This window comes from Lutjanus erythropterus, chromosome 8, assembly GCF_056507025.1.
Source record: "Lutjanus erythropterus isolate fLutEry1 chromosome 8, fLutEry1.hap2, whole genome shotgun sequence".
Taxonomy (NCBI): Eukaryota; Metazoa; Chordata; class Actinopteri; order Lutjaniformes; family Lutjanidae; genus Lutjanus; species Lutjanus erythropterus.
The window spans coordinates 22,935,750-22,963,009 of record NC_139324.1 but is presented as its reverse complement, the minus strand read 5'-3'; positions in this window follow the sequence as shown (position 1 = coordinate 22,963,009).

Genomic DNA, 27,260 nt, shown 5'->3' with positions numbered 1-27,260 from the left:
CAACATTTCAAAGGCCAACTACAGCTGACTTTCACAATTAGAGTCAGAAAAACTTCATTGTCATTAAAAAATATAAAAATACAAAATCAAAGAGCTTTTCCACTTTAACTATTGTCATTCCTTTTTGTCTTTATTGGAGTTCAGTGTGAATTATCTTAGTCCATACAGTGTTTTTAAATGTTCTTTAACACAAAGTGTCTGGTTCAGTGAGCCTCATTTACAATTTCCTACATAATCAAAAGGGATATACACATTTTTCATGTGAGCAGACAGGTAAATTATTCTGCAACCCTCCTGAAACAGAAAAGTTGTGATTGCGTAAAACATGCATAACAACACAACGCAATCACTTGCATATCATTTTCTGCTCATATTCAACTGAATACAGTACAAAGACAAGATATTTAATGTTCACACTGGTAATGTTTTTGTAAATATACACTCATTCTGGACTTCAGGCCTGTAACACTTCCAAATAATTTGGGACAGCAGCAACAAAAGACTGGGGAAGTTGTGAAATGCTCAAAAAACACCAGTTTGGAGCATTCAACAGTTAAACAGGTTCATTAACAGGTGACAGTGTCATGATTGGGTACTAAAGGTATATCCTCAACAGGCTCAGTCGTTCACACCCATGGATGGGGTGAGGTTGACTTTGCGAAAAAGTGCATGGGCAAATAGTGCAACAGTTTATGAACAACCTTTCTCAACACAAAACTGCAGGAATTCAGGGATTTCACCACCTATAATCCACAATATCATTAACAGATTCAGAGAATCTGGAGCAATCATAAAAAAAAAAAAAAAAAATAGAAATTGGAGACAGATGCTTCAATTGTGTGTGAATGGCTGTTCTTGTCTTATTGTGGTACTTTTGTATATCATGTTTATATCATGAGTATATGTTGCACTTGGCCAGATGTCTTGTGTAAAAGGGATTTGAGATCTTAGTGGGACTTTGTAGTAAAATACAGATTAAATCAATAAATAGATAAATTGTTTAGATCTGGGAACACATAAACATCACTAAAGTTTGGTGAGAGAAGAGAGAAGACCTGTGTGTGTGTGTGTGTGTGTGTGTGTGTGTGTGTGTGTGTATGTGTGTGCCTGCAGATGCAGATGGAGTTTGGATTTAGGCTCCTGTGGACAGACCCGTCACATTTCATTCTTCACTGCTGCTGAGTGGCTCCTTGGTGTAGTTTAGTGAACAATGTGCTCAAAAGCACACTCACATGTTTGTATACCAAAAACAGATGCAAACATGAAAACTCATGCATTGTTAACACATTCATTACATGCTAAAAAGGCTTTCTGGCAGCGTCTTATACAGCTGCTGAAGTGTACCTTGTGCATCAGTATTAGATACCATGACAAAGCATACACTTAATACCTTTTATTAGATTCTCTCAAAGTTGCAGGTTAATGCAACATTTGTACATTTTTAGACTGCTCTGTTTTATACAACCATTGACAGTGAACTTCTCACTCTGCTTAATCAGCCACTAGGCACTGCAAGTGATAAACAACAGCTTCAGCTTGAGATCTTGTTTCATTTAGGGACAAAGCATGTGGGGTTCATGTTAACTTTGCAAATCTCCACTGGTTGAATCTGGCAGTTGTGATGGCATTGCAGTAGGTGCATTACCATCTATCTGTTTTTGAATGTGCAGAAGTCCACCACCATCTTTGGTTGTCCTTGCATTTAGGCACCTCCACTGGCACCAGTCCACAAAGCTCTGGGTCAATTCTCTGTACTCCCTGTCATCCTCATCTGTGATGAGGTGGACTACTACTTTTTTTTTTTTTGTCTTTGATGATGACAATTTGCTTCTGTAAATACACAAACAAGACAAATAAAAAAACATACAGTTACCAAAATTGGCTTTTTATGGGTTGAAAATGTTGCTTGCAGATCATCACTTCTGTTTCTGCTGCGAAATGTTTTCTTTCTGCTTTTTTCATCCAGCTCAAACCAAACTCACTGAGAGCAAGACTGCAGTATAAATCAGTCAACATTGTTGGGTGTGCAGAACACACACACACACACACACACACACACACACACGGACACACACACACACACACACACACTCATAAACACATATAGAGCAAGCTGCCATATGCTTCCAGTTGAGGCAGCCTGGGTGAGAGTGAGTGGTTTTTGGATGAAGGCTTTTGCACGCGCAATATAGCTCAATGAGGACACATTAGCCATTACCTTCCCAGCAGAGAGTCCCTAATGAGCTAAGGAGAGCTCAGCACATTCACAAAACACACACACACACACACACACACACACAAAATATAAGCTGCAACACAATATACACACTTACTACCACAGTTGGAATTGCAACTCACATATGTATCTACACATGTGTAGGAATGTGTGTGCACCAACACGCCTGCAAACATACATGCACACACTCACGCACACACACACACACACACACACACACACACACACACACACACACACACACACACACACACACACACACACACATACTGCATTATTCCATTGGGATTTTGCAAGGCAGAAAGTGGAAACATGCTAGAGGCAGGGAAACAAATTCCGCCTCTTTCTTTCAATGAAATATATTTCTGTAATTCTTTATAATCTAATCTTATCGGCAGCGAGGGGTCCAGTATATTCAGGCTCTAATAACACAGTAACTCTGTGAAGGAGAAAAACAGACACATAATAAAATATGGGATACAGTCTAACATGAGGCAGTGTAGTGCTTTGTTCAGGACTTTCTAGGTTTGATCGTGCAGTATATATGAATTTGTAAAAGGGAACCCAACTGCTTTAATATGGCTCTTCCATGAAGCTGGTTGACTTTCAATACAGACTGGACAAAGAATCGACACGTTCCATTCAGCAGAGGGTCAGATATTCTGACTTTACATCTCTAGTAAGGGTCAAGCTCTAGAAATATTACATTTCCCATGATGCAACTTTTTTTAACACAGGCTGGATTGGTACAACACAGTAAATCACCATATTTTCTGTAGCATCAGACCTCAGTAAGATAAATCCTATACTGCAAGTTTAATTGCACCTTTCATTGGACTATCCTTGTCTGGTTAATGCCTACATGTTTTAAACTCCGTGCATCCAGTTTCTAACTATGACTTTGCGGGATGGGAATTGCTACAATACCAATGCCATTATCAATTCTGCTATTTTCTGTGAGCTAAAAAGTAGGGCTACATTGGTTTTCAGCATTAACACAACTGATTGATTATATCTGAGTCTTGACAGAGTAGTAAAAAAGCCTCTGATGCCATGGTACCTTCTTGTTACAAGTTTCCAGCAGCAAAGTCATCATTGTTTTGCAATACACAACTGTCTAACAAACATGCTGGCATTGATAAAAGGAACTGATCAACTCTGAGGCATACGATTCCAATAGATCAGACACTTTGTAACCTTTTCTCAACTAGCACCAGTTCCCAATTCCCATCCCTAGCTGTTACACATCAATAGTGGTTGGCCAACTGTAACACTGAGTTTGGACCTCCCTGTGCCCCCCCTCCAAGAGTGTATAATAATAATAAGGAAATTCTCACTTTTTTGTAATGATATGGCACTGACACTACGTTCCAAATAATAAATAAATAGTAACAAAATAAATAAATAATAAAAAATACTGTTTCATGTTACAAATAATTGAAACTGTAGACTTCTAACCCAACCATCATCAGAGTTATTTTCTCAGACTTTGAGCTCTTTGAGAGCCAAAGAAGACATATTCACTGGTTTCACAGGATGAGTATAGCCAGAGTTTACAGATACTTCTGTAGACCTTATTGGTGAAAGAGAAGCCTCATTTGAGAAGTCTTCCACTGACCTATGGTGCATTAAATATGCAGGGAGAGGCTCTGCAGGCCTGACAGTTGACAAGCTTTGCACTCATACCTTGTGCACAAAATAAAACATCGGACATTAAAATGGCTGTTAAAATTATAGTGTGGATTTGTCAGCCTCTTTCATTAAAAAAGTGGACTGCTTTCTACTAGAAAGTCCACCAATATCAATCAAAACCACTTCTGGAAAGACACACTTCTGATTTTTCTAAAGTCATTTTTCAATCCATTGAGCAGCATAAGCTCAGTTCCATTCACCTCAATTGTATTAAGATGAAAGGAGCATTTTTCAGACATCAGATGGCTTGATATTACTAGGGATATCTAGGAAAATGGGTTTTTATTGTAATTTGGGTGAGCTAACCCTTTGACATGCCGACTGGTACATTCCCTACAGAGCTCTGCCATTAACGCATTAGAGACTGACCGCCCTATTGCTCTTTCACATTTCACTGCAGTTCTGAATTTCTCCTTTGACATGGCAAGAGACATGTCAGACTAAATGACCAATCACAGTTTCAACAAATGATCCTGCTTATTTTTGTTCCAAGACTGTCGATTGAAACATAAAACATCATTTAACACAGTGTGAACCCAGAAAAACATATTATAGTAGGTGAAACTTATTATTATATTCTGGACCATTATCATTATTATTTTCCATTACCTGCATTACAGTCAACTCAAAAGACTAAAAACCTTAAGGACTCACTGTTCTCGTAAAACGACATCACACAACACAAAACACATGTAAGAGGCAGGGAATGCCACTGATCAGCACAAAGTCACAAGACTTATCGCCCCTCATATTTAACCACTGCGAGCTGCGAGGCTATTTTGTTCCTTCCCACAGGTGTTAGGAGTTAATGCCGCCGGTCATGTGACGGTCGCTCGGCTTTGGTCCCTCAGGATGCCGCGGAGGCTTCGGGGTTGTGAACAACCAGCCCAGCGGCCTTCATCTGGGTTAGGAATAACGGTGTTAACAACTTCTCACACAGCACAGCCATACAGCAGCACCGGCAGCACACAACAAGGGAGACGGGGAAGCTGGAGGTATTTAAAAAAGAAATTCGAGACATACCATAGTGTTTCAAATAAAACTGAGGGTATGCACTCAATAAATAAGTGCAATGTGAGGATTGCAAACATTTATTTTTACCTCTTAACAAAGTCAGAAGGTTTTGTTTTTGTTTCTGTCAAAAATATATGTATATGGACGGACAAACACTTGCCCAAAGATCAGATTTTTTGATACAGACTTTTGATACCCACAGTTTGATAGCAATTGTCTTTTTAGCTGTGACACTTATACATGTCAGAAAATCCAACATGTCAGCATCCCAGAAACATTGCCAGAAAGCCTTTTTAAACCATGTTTAACATTGTGAAACAGTCATAGTTTGGGTAGGTGTAAGGAAAAGACCACATGTTTTGGGTTAAAATAAGTTTGATACATCACATATGTCATGTGATGAAATTCACATGATGCATGTAATGTTATGTGCCATGAAACTTTTAATAACTTTTTAGTTTTAAATGGGATATGAACCCCCGTGTCCTGAATGAAAGTCCTGTGTTTGTCTGACCTATCCATCAACTCCACCTACTTTAAGCATGAACTTTCTCGCTATTTAAACTACATCTAAACCCTGGTGTGTTGTATACATGTACAGCTGTTAATAGGTATCTTCTGCATCTATATGAGTAACTGAGGAATGTGACAAAACCTTATATTTGCTTTCAGAAAATTAACATTAGCAAAGATATAAATAAATAAATAGCAATGTATATAAATGTAAATGCAAAGCATTGCTTTAAAGTGTGTTAACAACCTCACGGCACACAAATGCAGCTTGAGACAATATCTCTCCTCCCAAGTCTTTATAACTGTGAAGCCTAGCAATGGTGTTAAAGGGTCAATCCACCCAAACCAAACTTTCTTTGTGAGCACTTACAGCTACATGCAGGTGGATTTGTGTTAATCAGTAATTCACAAATGTAGGAAATCTGAAACTAAAGGCTGGTTGAGGAAAAGTTTCTTTATCTCTTCATCTAAAATAGCTCATAGAGCACAGTGCAGCATGCATGTTGGTCATGGGTGCACCCACAGAGAAGGTGAATGTAAATACTGTGTGATTAATACCAAGTTGTGGTATTTATATTTGTATATATTTTTTTGTTTATGTATTACTATACAATGTATTATTGTACACACAAGCAGCACAGTATTGTTGTGGCTGATGTAAATGTAAATATTGCATCTTCAAGACAATGTGCTGGTATGATGTAGGCTATTACAATTTTTATTGCGATTTGTGGATACGTCCGAAAGAAGACAGTGACCTACATCATGATGATTACTAAAGCAAATACAATAAAAGTGATTTTTTGACAATCATTACCTTGGTGGAATTCATTTAATTTGGGCACCCAGAGACTCAAACATAAATCTGTGCCTATGCAGTACACTGGACATTATAGATCAGTATGTGACACTATTTTTATAGATAGCTTTACACATTATTAATGAGTGCTGTTACACTAATTAACACAGAGACTGCGGTCTATTTACTGGTAGATAAGAAAGCGGTGAAAACAATATTGTGAGAATGCTGCAGCAACAGTTGATGTAAGTGCAATGTTATACATGCATTTTTTAAAATGATGGACATAGATGGGATACATGTACAGATTTTTTTTCATTCATTCTCAGTAGTTTGTGAGAAAATAGGCTGTAGACAGCTTGAAGTGGCGAGTGGTTATTGTGCTCATTATTGTGCAGTGTGAAAATACACAACATGCACATATACAGGACCTAATTTTGTCTGTACAAGCAAACACTATATACTAGAGTGGATTTGTGTATGCACACAGGTAAGTATGCAGATATGTATGTCTTTACACTCTAAATTGAAACATTCCAGAGAAACAGTATTAGTAATGCATGCATACACACATGGTCACACAGACACACACACTCGCATGCAGAGTTTGACCTTCTGCCAAGGTCTCCACTTAATCTCATTGGTGAGTTGCCTCTCTGTTGGGGGTTATAATGGTGTTTCCAGGTTAAATCAAATAACATGCTTTCAGCAGAGACGCAGAAAAGGTAGATAAGGACAAACAGAAAGAAAGACGTGTTGAGCTGAGAATGAAAGTAATGAAACAAAAGGAGAGAAGTAATATCAGAAAGTTAATAAAAACATAGACAACAATATCTGCACAAGAGAACAAAGATGATGGACAAATCTGAATTTACCAGGAAGATGGTGGATTTTGGGTTAAACAGCTGGAAGACATGGAGGTGTCTCTGCAGACAGAGCCAGGCCTGTAAAGGAGCTCTGAGGCCAGGCAGGATCCACAGACCCCGGCCTGGACATACACATATGCACACACTTAGGAGGGACATCTGGATACATGCACACTTCACAGCAGTAATCATCTTTATAAATTGACATTCTGAGCCAGCAGCACACACAGGAATAAATAATTTAGACAGTAAAATGGATGGATGACACAGATATAAAAACAATGTGACATTCTGCACAGAACATAACGGTGCTGTTGTGTACTTGTTAGACCTGCTCCACCCTTCTGTTGAACGATTGTGTTGTGAATCCTCTAATCCTGTATCGCAGCAATATAAATGTGGTCCTGCGCGGATGTCATTTTAAGAATTGTGTAAGAGTGAGACAAGGTTCCCAGTGAAACCCCGTTGTGCTGAGGCCTTGAGATGAGGCCAAGCATCACAGAAATATTGTACATCATACAGTCTGTTTAGGGATAAACACAAGTCCAGCTTTGTAACTAAGGACCCACTACAGAATCAGGACAGGCAAAGAAGAAGAGACAAACTGTGACAAACAAGAAAAACATCTCCCAGATTTGAGGAGAAATGACATCCTTTACCGTTAAAATAAAGTTTGTTTACAAATTTATCATTGATTTAATGCATTCTAATTTAACCATTTTGCACAAACACATATTATGACTATTATTATGATTACTATTATTACTGTTTTAAAAATTAATTCATGATTCTCGCTAGTAAATCATGTATTCATTTTTCCAATGGTGTGTTTCAGTGTTCCCAAATTTTAGCTAAATGTATACCCAAAGAATTATATAATTATTAATTCAAGTCAGAGCTGCCTTTGAAGAAAGAAGTTATTTTGGGGTGAGTGAACCAAGCCGATACATTTTGGAGTTCTGCCTCCAGAGCAGCTCTGAGTGTCAGCATAACTATAACATAGTATAACTATGTCCCTCCCGTATCTGTCCTGCTCAGTGGTCTGATCTGCATGCATCACTTTCCTGCTGTGATAATGTCACATCAACCACTGTAGAGCTGGGCCAGTTAATACGTGTGGTACATCTGAGACAAACACTTCATCACAGGTCAGTTAATGATGTAACTGAGTATATATGAGATAAGAAAAGATAAACCTTTATTAATCCCCAGAGGGAAATTCAGGTGTCATAGCAGCAACAGCAATGAGAATAAAACACAGGTAAGGAACAACTGAAGAGTGCAGTACAAGAATAATACAATAAATAGAATAGAATAATAGTAACAATACAAATAACAATATAAATAATAAATGGTAAAACTGTAAACTATAAATGTGCAAGTGTGCAAGAAATCCAAAATTACATAAAGTGTGTGAAAAGAGTCTTAGCGATGGTGTGACTTTTCTGCTGTGAAAAATGTGGCCATTTCAGAAATCACCTGCTTTTAGAATGGAGTTTAGTTTAACATTCTGTCCACTTGAAAGACCACCAGGAGCAGAGGGTATTTTACCTTGAATAATTCAAATAATTCAGATAAATTGAGCTGACCTACCTTCCAGTAATGAACCATGTAAACAGTATAAATCATTTTAGGAAGTTGGACTAATACCGGTCCAGCCCCGTAATAAGAACAAACTGCAACCAAATAGAGAGCTTTCCAAAAATGTCTGATATTTGCTGATACATACATATATATATGTATGTATGTATGTATGTATGTATGTATGTATGTGTGTATGTATGTATATATATATATATATATATATATATATATATATATATATATATATATATATATATATATATATATATATACACATATATATGGAGAGAGAGAGAGAGAGAGAGAGAGAGAGAGAGAGAGAGAGAGAGAGAGAGTTCCATCAGTGATGCTTGCTTTGAATAAATATCATAGAATTCATGAATATCGCATTCTTTATTTTACATTATTTTACAAAAAACCTCAGTCAATAAAAATAATAATAAATATAAGTTGTTAAATACAAATACATAATTAAACCATAATATTTTAGGAGCTACTTTTTGAAATATCTTTTAAGCAAACTGAACAAATGTGCCAATTACACTGACAGTATGTTACGACTGCAAGCATCAATGCTGCATTTCTAAATATGAATCTCCTTATACTTCTTTTTTTTGAGTGACAAACTCAGATGTGCTGAGGGGTTGCATGTACAGTGGCAGCCACTAGGGGGGAGGTGTGAGTCTTCTTCTGCAGCCTGCAGTAATGCTTAAGGCCTGATGCATTTGACTCAGGATGAGGGAGCTTGCCAACAAGTCTGTCCTGTTAAGGGTTTGGGGCCAAACAGTGAAACTACAAATTCTGCCTTGTTTCAGGGGGGAGGCCACACAACTCCCAGTGTTCCCAGGCCTGGGTGCACTGGTAAGGGTTTCCACCTCTGCTGGTAATAGCAACCTCAGCTAATTAACCACAGGCATTTAATTTGAGCCAGAGGAGACCTGAGCCTCGCTCCCAAATATCCCAAGAGGAAACAGGGATGAGGGGAAAGGCAGAGGGACCAATAAAATGGGCAGGATTTAGGTTCGAGGGGCCGGGGCAAAGGTTTGGGCCTGAGCACCTGTCACACACAGCTTGGGAGCGATGACTGCTATTGATGAGCCGGGCAAGGTCAGCGCCGACCACATCGGGGCCTCCGCTCGGCCTCTTCAGGATCTCCGGCGCAAAGCCAGGGGGATTGTTGGACACCTGTCAATCAGAGCGGGGAGGGAAAGACTCTGGACTTGGCTACTGTGCCTCAGCTGTAAGACGGTTAAGCCGGCCCAAGGCAAGCTCATGACATTCTCACGGAAACCCCTGTAACAAGATAATGATCTTACAATATTACACCGACATTGAGAAACATTTTGCACACTAGCACATTATGAGTAACATACTCCCCAGCACTAAACAGACTGTTGATTGTTTGTGTGGCTTTTGTGAGGGAAGCTGAGCTGCCTCACCAACAATGTGTGTGTGTGCGTGTGTGTGTGTGTGTGTGTGTGTGTGTGTGTGTGTGTGTGTGTGTGTGTGTGTGTGTGTGTGCATTTAAGTGATGGATGAAGACAATACACAACACCACAACTTTTGCAAAATATTAACACAGTGATATTTTTGATAATAATCATCCGTAATGTGGGTATAATGACTGCATAAAGATAAATTATAAAGCAGTCTTATGAGGTCAGAAAATTACATCACTTGACTGTAATGCAGCCTTTAAAACCAAGAAAATACAACACTTATACCGTATCACAATATCCAAAATCTAAGGCGATATATTAATTGTTTTCAAGCCCTAGAAATTTTGAAATGGATCCATAAAACAAACTGAATTCAAATGAATAACATTGAGAGTGAGAGCAATGATGCCTTGGACTTATGTACATTGACCCAGGTGGTAACAGCTAAGTTACCTACTTACCTACGTTATGTACCTTACTGTACATAACGTAAGAAATAAAATCTAAAACTGTAATGACATTTGTACAAACTTGACAGTGTTAATTAACCACACTCTTAGCTAAATAGGTTTTGATAAATAACTTAATTTTGTGCTCAATGAGCTGTGGCTAAAATTAAACCATACTATACCAACTATAGTAGAAGTTATATGTCATCCTGTGCAGCCATGACTCTTTGACCCTTTAGCTGCTCTTTCTCTGGTGAAATGACACAAACTGAAAAACAAACCGCTAGAGGCAGACCTCCGTTTTATTAGGGTCCCCCCTTTTTAGGTGCAGGAGGTAGATATAGACCCCCTGTCTCATAACTTATGTCTTAGTGTCGCTATCCATGCAAATATCGTTGCTATCACTCTCCATCAGTGTTAATTTTGTCAACGAAAATTTTGATCATAAGTATTCATTGACATCGCTTTATTTCATGACTAAATTGACAACATAAGAGACAAAAATACTGACAACAAAACTTTTGACAAAATCTCTGTATCACAGTAATTAACAAACCACTAATAACACTGTCAAAGTGTGTGACTCATCTTCTCTAACAGCATGTCACGTAGGAAAAAATAAAATATAGAGATGACCTGTCTGTGAACACTTTTCTCTTGTATTAAAATTGAGAGTCAGACTGAGCACATGGATTAAAAACATCTGCAAACACACCAGCCCAGTGTCTGTCAAGGTAAATATTTGTTACATAAGTTTATTGATCCTATAACATGTATGTTAATTCCCTTTTAGAACTAAAAAAGTAAGCATTGCGTAATGTTGTGTGGCTCAAGCTCTGCATGGATTTAGGGCGCATTGCCATACTCCCTTAACATATTATTAAATTTAACGGAGCTGAGCTCACAGTCAAACATCTCCTTCTAAAGCATAATCTATGATTTCTTACGACTCATTTATTACAACTCATTTTGTGAACATTTAACATAACTCCGCATAGTGTAAATAAATGTGATGTTTTCAAGATAACACTTATCTGCCCGAACAACGCAGTTTGCATATTTTTACTGCTAATTTATTAAAACAGTCACCTGAGTGAAGCATGAGCTGAATTTAGCAGAAGACTTCAGTATTTCCAGATACTAACCTTGATCAGTGTCTGACAACCAGTAATAACACAGCAGTAATAACTTAAACATTCGGTATACATAAAGTTATACATGCAGTTTGTGCTAATCTTTTATACACAGTAACCATATTTGTCTACTACAAAAAGGCTTTTCTATATGTACCAGACAATCACATATTATATCAATTAATGTCAAATACAAGGACTAAAGTTGTTACAACTGACCCCACTACTATGTGACAATGATTTAAGATCCACACTATCCAACTTATGAGAGAATCTTATTTAAGAATACAGAATAAACAAGTCTGAATAACATCAACAATTTAAAGTGACAAAAACAGATTACAAATAAAACATGACTAAAATTAGGGTCTGAAATTGTGACTCAAGCAGCGACTAAAGCTTTGACTAATGTTATGACTAAAATTAAAACTGAGATAACTTTTCACTTAAAGAGAACAAAAACAGAAGACTAAAATGTGACTAAAACTCAAAAAAAAATTTCAGTGAGCGACTATGACTAAAACAAAATTTAAAATTCTGGTCAAATTTAACACTGCTTTCTATGCTAATGAGGTTGACCTATCTGGTTGCCATGATAATGGAAAATATCAGACTAATGACCGCAGTAGGTCTCTTGGTAATGATTTATTGTTACAGTCATGAATAAAATAAATCACGTACCTGTTTTGAAAAAGACTGAAACACTGACTGCCATCAACTGGACTGAATATTCATATGTAATAGAAAATATACTGACGCTTTTTCTTGAGATGCTCAAACTTGTGAGTACCATCAGAGACTTTTGGTTAATTCGGTTCAGTTGTTCTTTTGTATAACTTTATCAATTTAAGATAAAGACAATATGCTATTGTGTGAGTTTGTCTGCACATGTGTTAGTATGTGTGTGATTGATGATGTGACCACATTCACACAGGGGAGGTCTCAGAGTTCTTCTGTAGCTGCTGGCTAAGCTTCCCTGAGGAAATGGCATTAGTTCAGGGAAAAGATGGGACGTCGTGTGAAACCCGCGGTGATCCCATGTGGGACTGACCCCTGACCTCTCGTCTGAGAGGACGAGGGGAGCGGCGGGGTCGTGTTGAGAGGGATAAGAGAGCGAGAAGGACACCAAGATGATTGAATTTTGTTTTTAGGTTCGAGGAGGGGGTTTGAGGATTTAGCAAGAAATCAAAAACCCCTCCTCTCCCTTCTCTTCTTCCCTCCACCGTCCACAGGACCTTGCAGCTGTCCCTTTTCCCTCTAATTTTTCTCTGTCAGATTTCAGCCTATAATTAGCAGAAAGACCTCAGTGACTCTCCGCACACATGTGAGTGTGTGCCTGAGCAGCCCAGAACTAATGGTCTAAATCCACCCCCGTACACACACCCCTCCACCCCCACCAAGCCTCCAGATTGTGAGAGTGACAGGTTCACATGTAGAGACTTAAAGCTGAACTACGTTCTCACTGGCTGCGCAGCCTTAAAGGGCAACCCCGCAGAGGTCTCCTCCATGGTGCCAAGGGGCATCTTTAAGCCCCCACAGAGTTCTTCCCTTCGCCCAGCATTCCTGTAATGGCATGGAGCCCCCACCTGCTGCCTGCGTGGCGTTTAAAGACCGGTTTTATAGAACCTAGAGCTAAGATTCAGGGTCTGTGAAGTTACAAAGGGAAAGCAGCGGCCGACGAGCGCGCACCAGCCGTGCCTTCAGTGGGAATGGGGTGGCAGGAAACACTGAGAACTTTTCCATGACATCCCGCCTGAGCCCGGGCCGTGGCGAGTGGCGATTGCGTTTAAGAGCAAGGTCATGTTGTTACAGGTCAGCGGTTTGTCCATAATGAGCCGAGGTGCTCGCCCTGCTGGTGTGACGGGGTTGTCGCTGGGCCTTCCCAGAAATCCATCCTCACTGTGATTTAACCACCTGTTACTGCTCTGCCTCCTTAAGCCACATCAAGACAAAAAACAAAAACTAGACATCAGTTCAGCCAGGTTAACTGATTATGATTATTAGTCAGTGTGAGCTACCTTCAAGTTCTAGTTCATCAAATAAATTGAACTGTGTTTTCCTTCTAAGATATACTCTGGGTCTTATGGTGTGTGGGTGGGTCTAATGCTGTAAGTTTTCTGTTGGTCATATGTTCATTATGTTGTATGTATTTTTGGACATGCGTTTGTATTTTCAAATGTCTTACTTTGTTTGCACTTCATATGCTGTGTGCTTTGGGTTTTATGCTCGCTGGTAATGATATTCATATAAAGCATTTTTGTAAATTAAGTTTTACTTACATCACCACAGTTGCCTCAGTGCTCTTGGTGGATTTATAACAAGTGCAGTGTGATACAATATTGATACAAACATTTTACACAGTGTCTCAACTCTTTAACTATATTATATTTTGTTGGGTAGTTTAATCTATAAGAATGCATCATGTTTTATAAGATTTTATTTTCATGTCTAAAGAAACAGCTTCTGAATTTTAAATTTAAAGGAGAAGTTAAGTGTGGTATCAAATTTAAATACTTAAGCTCAAGTAAGATAATAATACTCAAGTAGAACTTGAGACTACTGCTGCTGCAGAACTTGGACTTTTGCAAAATATGAACCTGAGTGTCTGTGTTTTGCATGTAATAATTAATAAAATATTGTCATCACTACTAAAAACAAGTACTTTGAGCTGGGAAATTGTCTCAAATAAAACCAGTAACTGCTCCTCAGAAATCCTCCCTTGCCAATAAACACACACAATGACAGCACAGTATATTTTTAATGGAAGTGGAAGGAGGTCAGTGCAATAGTGTGACAGCTTGAAATCCAACCATAACTATTTCCAGTGTAATACCAAAGCGTAAGTCAGCGTGCAAAATGAGACAAATGCCGCCCCACATTTCGGACGTGGCAATATTTCCGAGGAAACACGAGACTCATCCTAGAGTAAACCGTGTCGTTAAAGGTATTACAAAGTCATTCTTTTCCTCCTTTTTCTCACACTTCATTTGAGCATTACTCTAGTTTACCGAGGCTTTCTGTGGTTATGGTGGATTTGTGTGGTTTATCAAGTTTTCCTGGCTTTTCTCCCTTAAACCCACAACACTAAATCACACATTTGTCTAAACAGATGTGGGTTTTTACCCACCATGACGTACAGCTTATACAGAGCACCTTTTGAGTCATTATTTCACGCAAGTTTTGATCGATTCAGTGCTATGGCACGATTCACTAGTACCCCATGGGAAGTGCTTAACTGTAATCTGTCCTCATACGTTAGACCAAACCTATTATTCATTCAGAAACTCAGAAATGCCGCAGGCTCTTGGTCTTGAGAACATGAAGTTCTTCCTCTTTGCTTTGATTCGCTTGGCTCTGACTCACAGCCATGTTTTAATGACAGCAGAAGCATCTAAAGTTAGCTGAGGAAAGCTGTAAACAGATAAACACGGCTGACCTGATGAGGCAGGGAAACCACAATGTGGGAATGAACAAAAATTCAAATGAGTTTGGCAAGACAAGTGGGGGGAGGAGGGGAAACAAAACAATAAAAACATTAAGTCGCTGCAGCTTGATTGACAAGTTCATGTGGAGAGATATTTACCATAGCAACATAACTTTGGTTGCTAGGAATAACAGAAGCAGATGGATGGAGTGTCTGATTTTCCGCACTGACCGACAGTAAGAGACGGCATCTGCTGGTGTCTGTGTGTGTTTGTGTGCGTCAGTTACATCTCAGTGAGTGTCTATCTATATGAGCGTGTGTATGTGTGGGGATCTTGATTCTCCATGCCCGCAGTTTTTGGCACCGGGGAGAAACGTATTAGATTCAGGGGGACAAATAATTAACTGACATCAGCTGGTGAGGTCCGGCAAAAGGTTGCCACTACAAATATAGCCACTTTTCTTCCCAATAAATCGTTGTCGGCGCAGGCGGAGGCCTCTGGATTGACAGAAAACACTGCCTGGCATTCACTGCAGCCCTGATTAATGTGACAGAGAGGTCTTTCAAGTGTGTGCTGAAATAGAACATCAAACGCTTTGGACAACAGCAAAACAACATAGTCTCAACCAGCCAGCCTGCCTGATATTTGAATTTGTCCGGTGTCCTGTCACACTGGAGGACAAGGCGAGCCAGATATGAAATTTTGAATGTAGGATTAAGTTTTAAATTATATCGTTCTTATTAAATAACTAAATAATACTGGCTGTTCTAACTGAGGTTCCTGTCTGATCTTGATCAGCTTGAAAACAGTATGTTTGTGTATTTATCCATTTGCTCAGTAAGATTTGGGCAATATGAATTTGTCATTTAAAGATATTTATATATCCCAGTGTTACTGAGTAGACTGTGCACAGAAAGTCTGGTTTCAGTAAAAACTCATGTCCCATGGTGGGGCTTCCCAAACTTTTTCAGATCAAGAAGTGCAGATTGGTCTATGAACCCCCACTTTTAGAGGATTCTTTGCTTATGAAAAGATAATAAAGTATCTATGGTCAATCAATAATCACTAGGATCACTATAAATTACAGTCGATCAAAACGGTCAACGCTCTTTCTTTCTTTGTTGTTCCAACTTCCAAAAACTGTGACTAAAGTTAAACTAATCACTCTGAAAATACTTTACCTAATACTTACCTAATACTTTACCTAATAATAACATTTCACTTAAGTAAAAGTATATACGTATTATCAGCAAAATGTACTTCTGTTGTAAAATGGTCCATGTTGGTGTATTACTGTTCTATGTGTCTATAAGTTTTTCAGTTTAGTATTACTGCTGCATTAATGTGTATGTTGCATTTTACTGATGTAGATGTTTGTGGTTGAGCTTGTTTCGGTACTTAATATGCTGTTGGGTGTTTAAATCTACAGTAGTGTATTATATTCTATAGGATCATCATATGTTTGTGGCACAGACTCCTAAAAGTCAACTTTTCAAAAGCTTGTTTTCAGTTTTGTGACAAAGGATTTCCAGCTAATCCCAGAGAGTTTTTAAATAGTTTATGTATCTTAAGAAGCAGAATCATTTTCTCAACACACAGAGGCACACTTCATCCTTCACATTATCATAAACATTTAAAATACATCTGTAGTCAGATGATCTTCACTGGACAGGAAGGTATGAGGTAAGGCCAGATAAATAAAGTGGAGTAAAAAGAACATTTACTTCTCAAAGTGGAGTAAAATTACTAAGTTGCATAAAATGGAAATACTCAAGAAAAGGATAAGTACCTAAAATTTATACTTCGACACAGTGGTTTAGTAAATTTAATTAATTCGACTGAACAGTGGTAGTTACTGTCTTGTGTACTGTGTACTGTGTACTGTCACTGTCTTAAAATATCACTCAGAATAAGATGCAAAGATATCAAAATGCTTTTTGTCGATTACTTTTCGTGCAGTGTTTGTGTTGTTAAAATGTTAAAATTATGCATATGCTGGTCTGTGCTTCAGCTTCTGGAATTATAGTAGAGATGAAATATAAATAAAGTTGGGTGCGTACGCATTTGAAGATTATCAGTAGTAAAAATTACTGTGGGCTCATAGTAAGAGTGCTGTTAGAGTGGGCTGCTACAGCAGTGTGACCTACTGTAATACACGTGTGAAGACTGTCAGTAAACACCTCACTGTATGAGGGTGTTGAGAGACAGTACCGAGGTGGTCAGTAACAGGGTGATATGTGGGAAGCTGCTCAGGCACACATATCAGCATCTTCGGCACCAGAATCACAGCAGCCTGGGAAAAGGCAAGCCACCACGTTTTCCAACGGGTGTTTTGGCGCTGAACTGTTGAGCGTATCTGCGTTCTGGTGTCATAAAATTAGCACCTTTCTTTAAAGACAGGCGGTGATGTTTGGAGTGGAGCCGGCCAACATGGTGGGGGATATTTTGGCAGCTGCCAGGGCCGTGGTTAATGACGAAGCTGATATTTCTGCTTTTATTGACCTGTCAGTTCTTATCAGAGACTTTCTCTCAGTTAACAGTTGTGGAGGCATGGCAGGGCCGAGTCCCTGAAAAGATGAGCAGGCCTGCGGTGGTGACAGTATCTAACTAGAGGCGTGGAAAGAGCCACTTCACCGGTAACACGTTACAATACAAGACACACATTTTTGGGTAGTTACCAGGGACTAAATGAGGAAATAATGAGCAACTAACTGCTAGTGAACCATTAATAATTTATGAACTTCTCAAACTCAAATTTGGATTTAGATTACCTGGTAACTACTCAAAGTTGTGTGTACCTTCTTGTACAGTGTCACCATTTCACCTCTTGAAAGGATAAAATAAACTGTTGTAATAATATTTTCAACGCTATAACGGTGGGCTATATCAGCCAGAATAAATTTAGATCACCATTGGATGTTTTAGGCTACGTCTGCTGGCTAAATATACACAACTACTGGACTCACTACTGAATTACTCTGAGTAAGCAGTTTGTAATTGTATCAACTTGAAGCCTTTTCTGTTCTGCTTCAGAAATACATCCATCATTCAGGCAGAGTCTTGCCAGAGCCAGTAATGTTTTTTTCCTAAAACTGAAAAAACACATTTTTTACCCGTAAAAAGAATCTCCTTTACAATTTATAAAACACAATTTCTACTCACATGTCCAAATGCTGATGCTCACACAAGCTAGCCACACTCTGCACACACAGACACACAGACAAGTTCACAAACGGGTTATGCTCTGTAAACAAGGTACAAATCCTGACAACTTTGCACACAAAGTTGAGCTCAATTTTAGCCTCCAAAGTAAACTATCATTCCTGGGCCAGCACTTGGCCTTCACAAAGGCCCACTGTAGTTATCACCTAAAGTGTGAACGGACTGCTCTCTCTGCTTTTTTATAAACAATATAGACGGCCAAGAAAAACATCATAATTCCATTTATTTACTTTAAAAAAGATGTAATCTCTGGCGCTGGATATCTCTCAGTGTATCTTTGGCCAAAACAGGGTGAACTTTGCTGCTGCACATTTTTACACACCTCCTCCCATAACCAGGACCTCTCTGATTCCTCTGCTCTTTTATTTGACTTTCACATTCCTACGCTGTGGCTCGCTGAGATTGAAGAGTTGGGGGCAGTGGCGGTAGCCTAAAGGTTAGAGAAGCGGGCTTGTGACCAAAGGGCCAAGAAATGTCGATGGATAACAGCGGGATGGCAAAATGAATGACGCTGCCTCAGAGGCCAACAGAGGTAGACTGTAGTCTCGATGGGCAGACCTCAGGTGTGAATGTGTATAATTGTGTAAATGTGAAGAAGTATAGATGCTCCAATGTGTAACTTCACACTGTATAAAGAAAAGAGGGTTGCATTTAGAAATATATAATTTAACAAATTTACTTGAACGTCTTGATTGTCTTTAATATTTACAATTTGAATTTATTTAGAGTGTGCAACATAGTAGCAGCTGAAGAGATAAAGTATATGAGAAATGATTTGACATTCTAATCCTGATATTATTTTCATAGGATCATAATTGCATAGAGCCACAGTGATGTAGCAGCAGATGTTGGTGGTGATGAAGATCTGAAGAAGATTGAGCTTCTGACTTAAGAGATTAATATACAAAAAAAAGAAAAACATGTTTCAGTAAGGTATTGGGACTCAACAACATCATCAATGCTCCTTTGGCATGTCGATTCTCTGACAGAAATAATAGCAGCATCCCAGCTGCAAAGTTCTGAAGTATATTTTCTCATTAGCTCTTTGATGATGGTGGTGGACACTCCTACAGCAGGTTCCAGATCTCCTTATGGGTACAACTGACCCTTCCTATGCCCTGCCCCTTTTTCCTGTGCCACAATAGAGTGCTGCTGTGATGATGTATTTTTGTTGACCAATTGAGAAGTTACTCTCTCTACTAAATGCAAATGGGATTTTCCCATTGGATTCTGGAGTAGTGCAGGAAATAAGCTCTGTGACAAACAAAAAAAGTTTATGATATTACAGATTTTGTTCAGTTCTTCCTAGCTAATGATTGTTAGGAAAATGCTAGCTAACTATCCAGATAATTGACATTAATTGTTAACTGGCTAATTTGCTAACACCTTGCAAACATTTGCTAACTTAAGATGAAACTATTTGTTGCTTTTAGAAGTCCAGCCACATTTTTTGAACATTTTCTTTTCAACATAGACGACTGTAGCACACATGTCTGAGTACAGAAGATATTTGACCGCTGGGTACCAAGCTTGCGCAGCTGTTAATAAAGCACATAGCAAAAGGGTCAGGACTGAAGAAAGGGTCAGTGAAGCCCATCTTTGTGTACTGTAGCAGGATTCCTGGGATGGACTGGACCTGGAGCAAAATCACATTTTGGCTTGTACTAAAGGACACTGGAGGTGGTGTGGAGGTAGCCTAGAAAACAACAGTTTTAACTTGTGGAAGCAACAAGGTAATTGGTTAACAGATGTTGCAGAATAAGATTGGTAAAAGTGGTTAGCAGGAAACGCCTACAGGAGAAAAAGCAACTTAAATTTTAGTTAGACTTCATTTGGACAGCGTCTCAGCTGGTGTTGATGGAAAATTCTTTTTTCATGCGACATTAATTTGTAATTTAACTGGCATGAGCAGGTGTATTTTTACAGAAAATATTTGTCTAGTGCAGCTTTAAGGTTAGGGGGAAAGAACCAAACCACTGAAAAGTCACAACAGGTCATTAAGTTGTGTTATGCCTGAACAGAACATTGCACCTTAAAAAGCACTTAAAGCAATAAGAGCCATGCATCAGACATTCTCACACACACCCGCCCACTGATATACAATGTGCCACATGTAGGATCACACATGGGAAGACTCTGGGTTACAGTGTGTTGTCCTGGTGAGAGATTGATGTGTGCGGTGAGGAATCTTCATGTGATGTGACGATATCTGGAACATGAAGCGGCTGCCCACCCGCATGCCGGGCTCGCTCTCTGTCCTGCTTTTAGATTTCCACTGGCCTTTAATGTGAAAAGCCCGCTCTGTTGTAATTTGTTCTGCGGTAAAACTGAGAACTGACTCAGTGACGGGAAAGGTTGCAGTGACCCCGTGAACGGCCCCGACTGCGCAGTATTAAAATGCAACTGACTGAGAATGTAGCAACATAAACTTTATTGCAACCGCAAGTGTTCCCATCCAGGAATACGCCGAGTCAGGACAGTCAATCTGTCATTATCTACATGTTGCTTCACAGAAAATTGCAGTGGAAATATACAAAGATAGTAGATTAATTGTTTTATTACCGATATTATATTAAAAGGAAAAAATGGCTTAGAATACAAAATATTTACAGTCAAATACATTTCTAGTAAGTAAGAGTACCACAAAACTGATACCTGATAGTTTATATAGTGAATGAGATTTGTACATTGTACATATGCCCTGTACCTTGTGGTCTATCTATATCTCCATCTGGCTGAACAGGTGCAACCTTGCACACAGCCAAAGCACTCTGGAAATGTATCCTCATAAATCAATTTAGATATAATTACAGACAACACTATTCATCAGTCAGCGTGGGCTCATATCATGTCTTCTGAAATGATTAGCATAGCAAGCTATTTTCACTGATGGAGTGATCAAATCATGAACTACTTTGGCCTCCTTCTCTTTCATCTTGGTTCAAACACGTGTGTACATTGAGCCAACTTTTCATTCACATTTAGAATTATTACTACGTGTTAATACATATAGCTCATTGTGTAGGCTAAAGCAACGTACTGACATTTGTAAGATATTGATGGCAGCAGGATTAGAAATTAGAGCCACTGATGCCAAAATAAATGCTTTAATTTGCTGCAAGATTCTTTACAGACAGAACAATTGGACTGTGTAATTATATGTTGGTCATAAAACTTTAATCCAAGAATCCAAGAGTTTTTCCTAATAGTAATATATGGAATCCAATGAGTCTGTACATTAATGAATGTACACAGAAAGATTCACAAATGTATTTTGCGTTTTTAATACAAACAACTCTCTCCACAAAAACAATTTGCGATGCATAAAAATATTTATCATTTTATAGAAGTTTAAAAAAAAAAAAACTCACTTATAAAAAGAGAGGATTCACAGAAGTATTTCTGATCACACACAAATACTTCTTATTTTAAATAAATCTGATAAAAATCCACAAATATAAATATATTTAAAAGTATTCACAATTTTCAGCGAAAACATGGCTGTTGGGTGTTGTTGCATTTATATACAAACTGTTGACCCTGCAATCACAAACTGCTTGTCATTTGTAAACTTTACTGTATTTATGTGTGTGGGTGTTTTTAGACTCTCCTGCTGCCACTCGATTCAAGATGCCGTCTTCCTTTCCAGCCAATCACATTTGAGCGTGCAATATAATGTGATCACCTAACATTACATCTGTGCATCTGCCGTATATACAAGTAGTAAATACAAAAGTGTTGTAATGTCACAAGTTAACTAAATGATAGCTCAATCATGGACGCTTGTTTGCACCAGAAGGGACAGAGAGAATAGCTTTGCAATACAGCCAAACCCATTAGGATGCTGTCCAAATAAACAAAGATGGATCTCATGCTCTTGAGTTGACAATCATCAAACCCCTCCAGCTCCATGGTGCTGATGGACTGAACTTGTGTGACATGTGGATTCAGGGAAAGTGCTGATTAATTAGAAGCCAGCTAATTGGTGGTCGTCTGAAATAAACGTAACGACCTGGTGACACGCAGTATGAGCGGTGTAAACGATCAGGCACATGGCACCATGACAGAGGGGAGACAGAGGAGGGGGTGGAGGGAGAGGGATAGTGTATAATATTACATTATCTGTACAGATGACTAGTTTAACCGCACCAACAGCTACACAACCTGCTGTAGATGGATGAAATCTATCAATTGTGAGTGGTCTTGTTGTAGTTTGATTGAGTTTAGATTGAGATGAACATGGAGCATTAGGTGAACTAGTTTGCATGTTATTCATATCACTGCGCTTCTTCCTTGAAAACACAAGCAGCTGCTTTAACTTAATCAGCTGTTTATACAGCAAATAGTTGGAGGGATACATTTGTATTTTTTTATATTTGTACTTTAAACTGAAAACCTAGATTGTGACCGAAACACTCAAAGGTACTATGTGATAATGTACATGTATTTAACGCTTTGTAATGCCAGCGTTTGAAGGGACTGAAACATGACTTCCTTCTTCCACTTTCTCAGTTGCCAACAACAACCTGCGGTCTGATTTCTAAAGGATTCAGGATGATGTAAAGGACAGCGCCAACAGCGTGTAACACAAGCTAACATTGGCTTAGAAATAGAGTATGTTAACATCAACAAACAAATGTCAACACACAGCGCAGCACAAGTAGAACTTTACTCAACTCTTCTATCAACATGATACCGGCCAATCACGTTCAGTGCTGTGTGTTACATCACTGTTTTGGCCGATACCCAGGATGCTTGCTCGCACCTGTGAAGGGTTGAGTTTAGATGGTAACTGTATAACTCTTGTGAGGTTTAGACGCATTGTTTCCTGATATTTTGAAGTGGTTGTACATGATAGACGTTTGTCCTCCTCCTTCTGCCAGAAGGCTGCTGTTTGTATCAGTGCCAGGGTTGCTGGCTGCAACAGGATGCTGACTGTAGTTCACTTAACATCCCCTAGTGTCATTAATAAAAATGAAAGAAAAAAAATAAATCTAAAAAATAAGAATGATTTTCTGAAAATTCCAGGGAAGGGAAAGTGAGGCTTGCATCTTCAACCAACTGCTAATGTTGGTTTCTTTTAACTGTGACCACAATCTACTTCATTTCATTATCTTTCAGCACATTATTTTGTTTTTTATGGCCTGCATCTCTACTGATTTATTTAACTCTCACTCTCTTATCATTTCCTGCTGTAGCGGAAATGGGTTTAAACAAAAAAGAAAAGCTCAGATAAACTCAAGTTCATGAATAACATCTGACCCTAGTGGAGCATTAAGCAGGTAAAGAGCCAGATATTTCCCTCAGGAGTTGGTGGATACCAAACCAGAGCTAAAAGAATAACTGGTATTGGACTTACATTTGCAAATTTATGTCTGAATGCTAATATCTTCCGGTGGTGTAAAGGCTGCTCACTAACGCATCAACTTTAGAATATGATAAGGCTGTGTTTACACCTTGTTCTGTGGCCCCCAGGCGGTCAAAAAACAGTGAGAGAACAGGACAGTAATATAAATATTTTTTGTAGTGTTGTCGGCACTGACAGTCTGTTGTCCTGATGATCAATTTTGAAGGCAATGACAAACAGCTTAGTTTACTGTTTAGTTTGGTGAAGCTGTAGATACTGTCTTTGTTCCAAATCATATCTGAAAACTAAATTTACTAGACAGAGTTGTAGAAAAATTAAAGGAAATCTCTATAAAACTGAGTTAGTGCCCACTGATATGAACATGTTCTTCTGACCCTGTGAAACCTTGCTTGGCCCAGTGATGGAAAAGTAATTCTGGGGTCTCTCTCTCTCTCTCTCTTTCCCTGGTACTGTAACTCTATATCTGCAGCTCAGCCATCGCTGAGGTGATTAAAGCAGATCTGAGCCAACCGAGTGAAATGCAGTCTGCAGGAATGTTCCACTTGACCATCCAGAGCATACCAAGTGAGAACGAGAGGTGGTGTTTGGGAGGAGGTTTAAGTTTCACTAGACCTTCTAATGTTGTAGCAGTCAACCAAACATTTAAGCTAATAAAAAATTAGATGGGCGGTGCATTGGCCAAGATAAGTCAGTTGATGTGTGAAATGTCGTTGCAATTTTAATGGAAGATTACTGACATTAAAACAGGAACATACAAAACTTTAAAATTAGTTTAATTTGTTTTATTATAAAACTAGCTATGAAAAGAGCGGGCTTGTGTAATCATGCCAGTGGCCTAGATTGGCCTCCTTCAACAAGAGCTGGAAGGTTAAGATGAGAAAGTGCAGGCAATGGTAGCAACAACTTTAACTCTCCCTTAAAGGCAGCATGTATCTCTCAATCAATACCATAACATGGGACATGGAGATGGATGACATTGTGAAGCAGTGTGGGATTATGGGAGCTGTTGTCAAACAAACAACCACCACTGCCAATGAAAAAATACCTGACAGACACAAATCATGAATAAGGTAGTGGCAGTGTCATGTTGTGCCTCGCCTAGGCTTGAAAAGTAGGTCATGTTTGGCTAGCCTTTCAAAATAAAGCTTGCTGAGAAACAATTCAGGTTTGGTAAAGTTTATGCAAAAAAAGTACTTGGTTAATTTTAGGTAACGAATCCCTAACTGCTTGGGACGCATGACTCAGGGAAACTCAATCACTCTACCATCTCCACCTCTTTTTTTATATTTTTAATCTGATAGGTATATACAATATTTTCTTCTTTTTATCTTAATATTTATAAGTTCTTATTGTCACTTTCTATCTGTACTGCTGAGCTGCTCTGACAAGTGAATTTCCCAGGTGTGGGAACAATAAAGTTCATCTTATCTTATATTATCTTATCTTATCTTATCCACTAATTGCATGTACATGTATGTATTCAAGCCTATGCAGGTGTATAAATTAACAATGGAGTGAAAAAACTGAATTTTCCCCTAAGGGGGTTTAATAAGGTTAATAAACATCTTCTTCAAATCCAAACAATCAACTTTTCTTTCCTAAGTAAACATGTTTGAGCATCAAAACTCATCTCAGCCCCTCTTAGAAACATTTTCCCACATGACAGGATGTAGGATTTTGCATTATGACATTGCTACATATAAACCTCATAGGTTGAGGGAAGGGAGGGAGGGGTATATAAACTAAGTCACTGCCTGTAGATTTAACAGTTGTTACGCCTGCCGTCTACAACCTCTTCTGTCATCTAACTCTACAATTTTCCAAACTGCAGGCAGTAATGACACTAACAGTATAATCTAATGTCACCAAGCCTGTGTCATTTCTATTCCTTATACCTAATAAGGTGAAGTCTCAACACTACATTAAAGAACTGCCTCTAAACAGCTATGAGTTACTGTCTGTCATGATTGTGAACAATAACTGAGCACCTGCTTCTGTACACAGAGAGCACTGACACACACACCGACACATTCACCTTCATCCCGGGGTCACTGTCACATTCTTTAGACAGAGACAGATTGCCTGTCACACAGGTGTTCATCCCACCCCCTCCCTGCACACACACACACACACACACACACACACACACACACACGCACACGCACACACACACACACACACACATAACTGTCCTTGTGCCCTCCTGGCTAAAGATGAGTATTTATCAGTGCAGCATAGTGGAAACATATGTACCTGGTAGAAGTAGAATAATATTCATGAAGGCTTCATCTTTCTGGTTGACTGTGTCACAGAACTGCTGATGTAGGTTTGTGCCTGTTATAGACTGGCATAACTGGCTGAAAGAGGTCCAAACATTCATAGAAACTTCTCAAATGGCTCAGGTAGCACAATCGATACCCTGTCTATTCATCTGTTTGTTCAGTGCGCTCCAAAGAATAATAATTTTACCAAAATGCAGCTAAATACACCACTTCCATGTCATGCTATCACCCTCCCTGAAGTGCAACAATGTATTTGATTCTGAAGTGTTCAATGCTGAAATGATCTTTGAGACAAGAGGTGATAGAACCAAATATTATTATTTAATTTTTTTTTTCTCTGGATTTAAATGTTTTTCTACTATGCTTCTAAATATAGTGCAGGTATCTATATTAATTTGGATGCACTTACCAGGTCATAATGACAGCAAACAGTTCACAAAAGGAACTGCCTTTAATGTTCCAACAATCCTAAAACTTTCACTCAGTCAAAGTCCACTCTGCTCTTTCCCCACCTGCCTGAACAGTTAATTAGCAAAGAAGACATCTCCAACCAAGACGTCATGCTTAAGAGGCACCCCTTGGTGTGGAGAATCAAGGTGTTAAAACGGGGAACTGATTTATTAAGTTCTAATTGTTGGTGTGGATGTCTCTCCGTCAGACAGGGGCTGAGGTTACTGACAGACTCCGCTGAGTGCTAACTTTTGTCAGCTGGCAGATTCATGATGGACTGAAACCTCCCGCTGGGGAAAGAATATTTTTGAAAAGTCGCAAAGTTGTTGCCACCACTCGAAAATTGCCCCTTGTGTCCTAGTGTGGGTGCTGTTTGTTTTTTCCACCTCCGGCAGGCAGATGATTAATGACGAGGGGGAACTACACAGGAGGGAGAGAAGTAGCATGAACAGGGAGAAATAGGAGAAAGACAGGGGAGGACAGACAGAGGAAGAGTAGGGGGTTGTGAGTCTAAAATATCCTGGCGTGGGGGGTCGCCAAGGGCAGCAACGGGGGTCGCTGTGCTCCCCTCCAAACCAAGTGTGTTCACAGACCAGCACACATAACGCATGACTTACTGTAGATAGCAGGAGATTGCAGAGGCTCAAAAAAGTGAGGCTTGTCTGGCTGGGCTATTTGTGGATCAGAAATTCAGCTACGGACACATACTGTCATCCAATGATGGATCAGTGGAAGAGGAGCAGATCAGATGGGGAGGAGTGGAGGACCGGGCATCTTGTTGCAACACA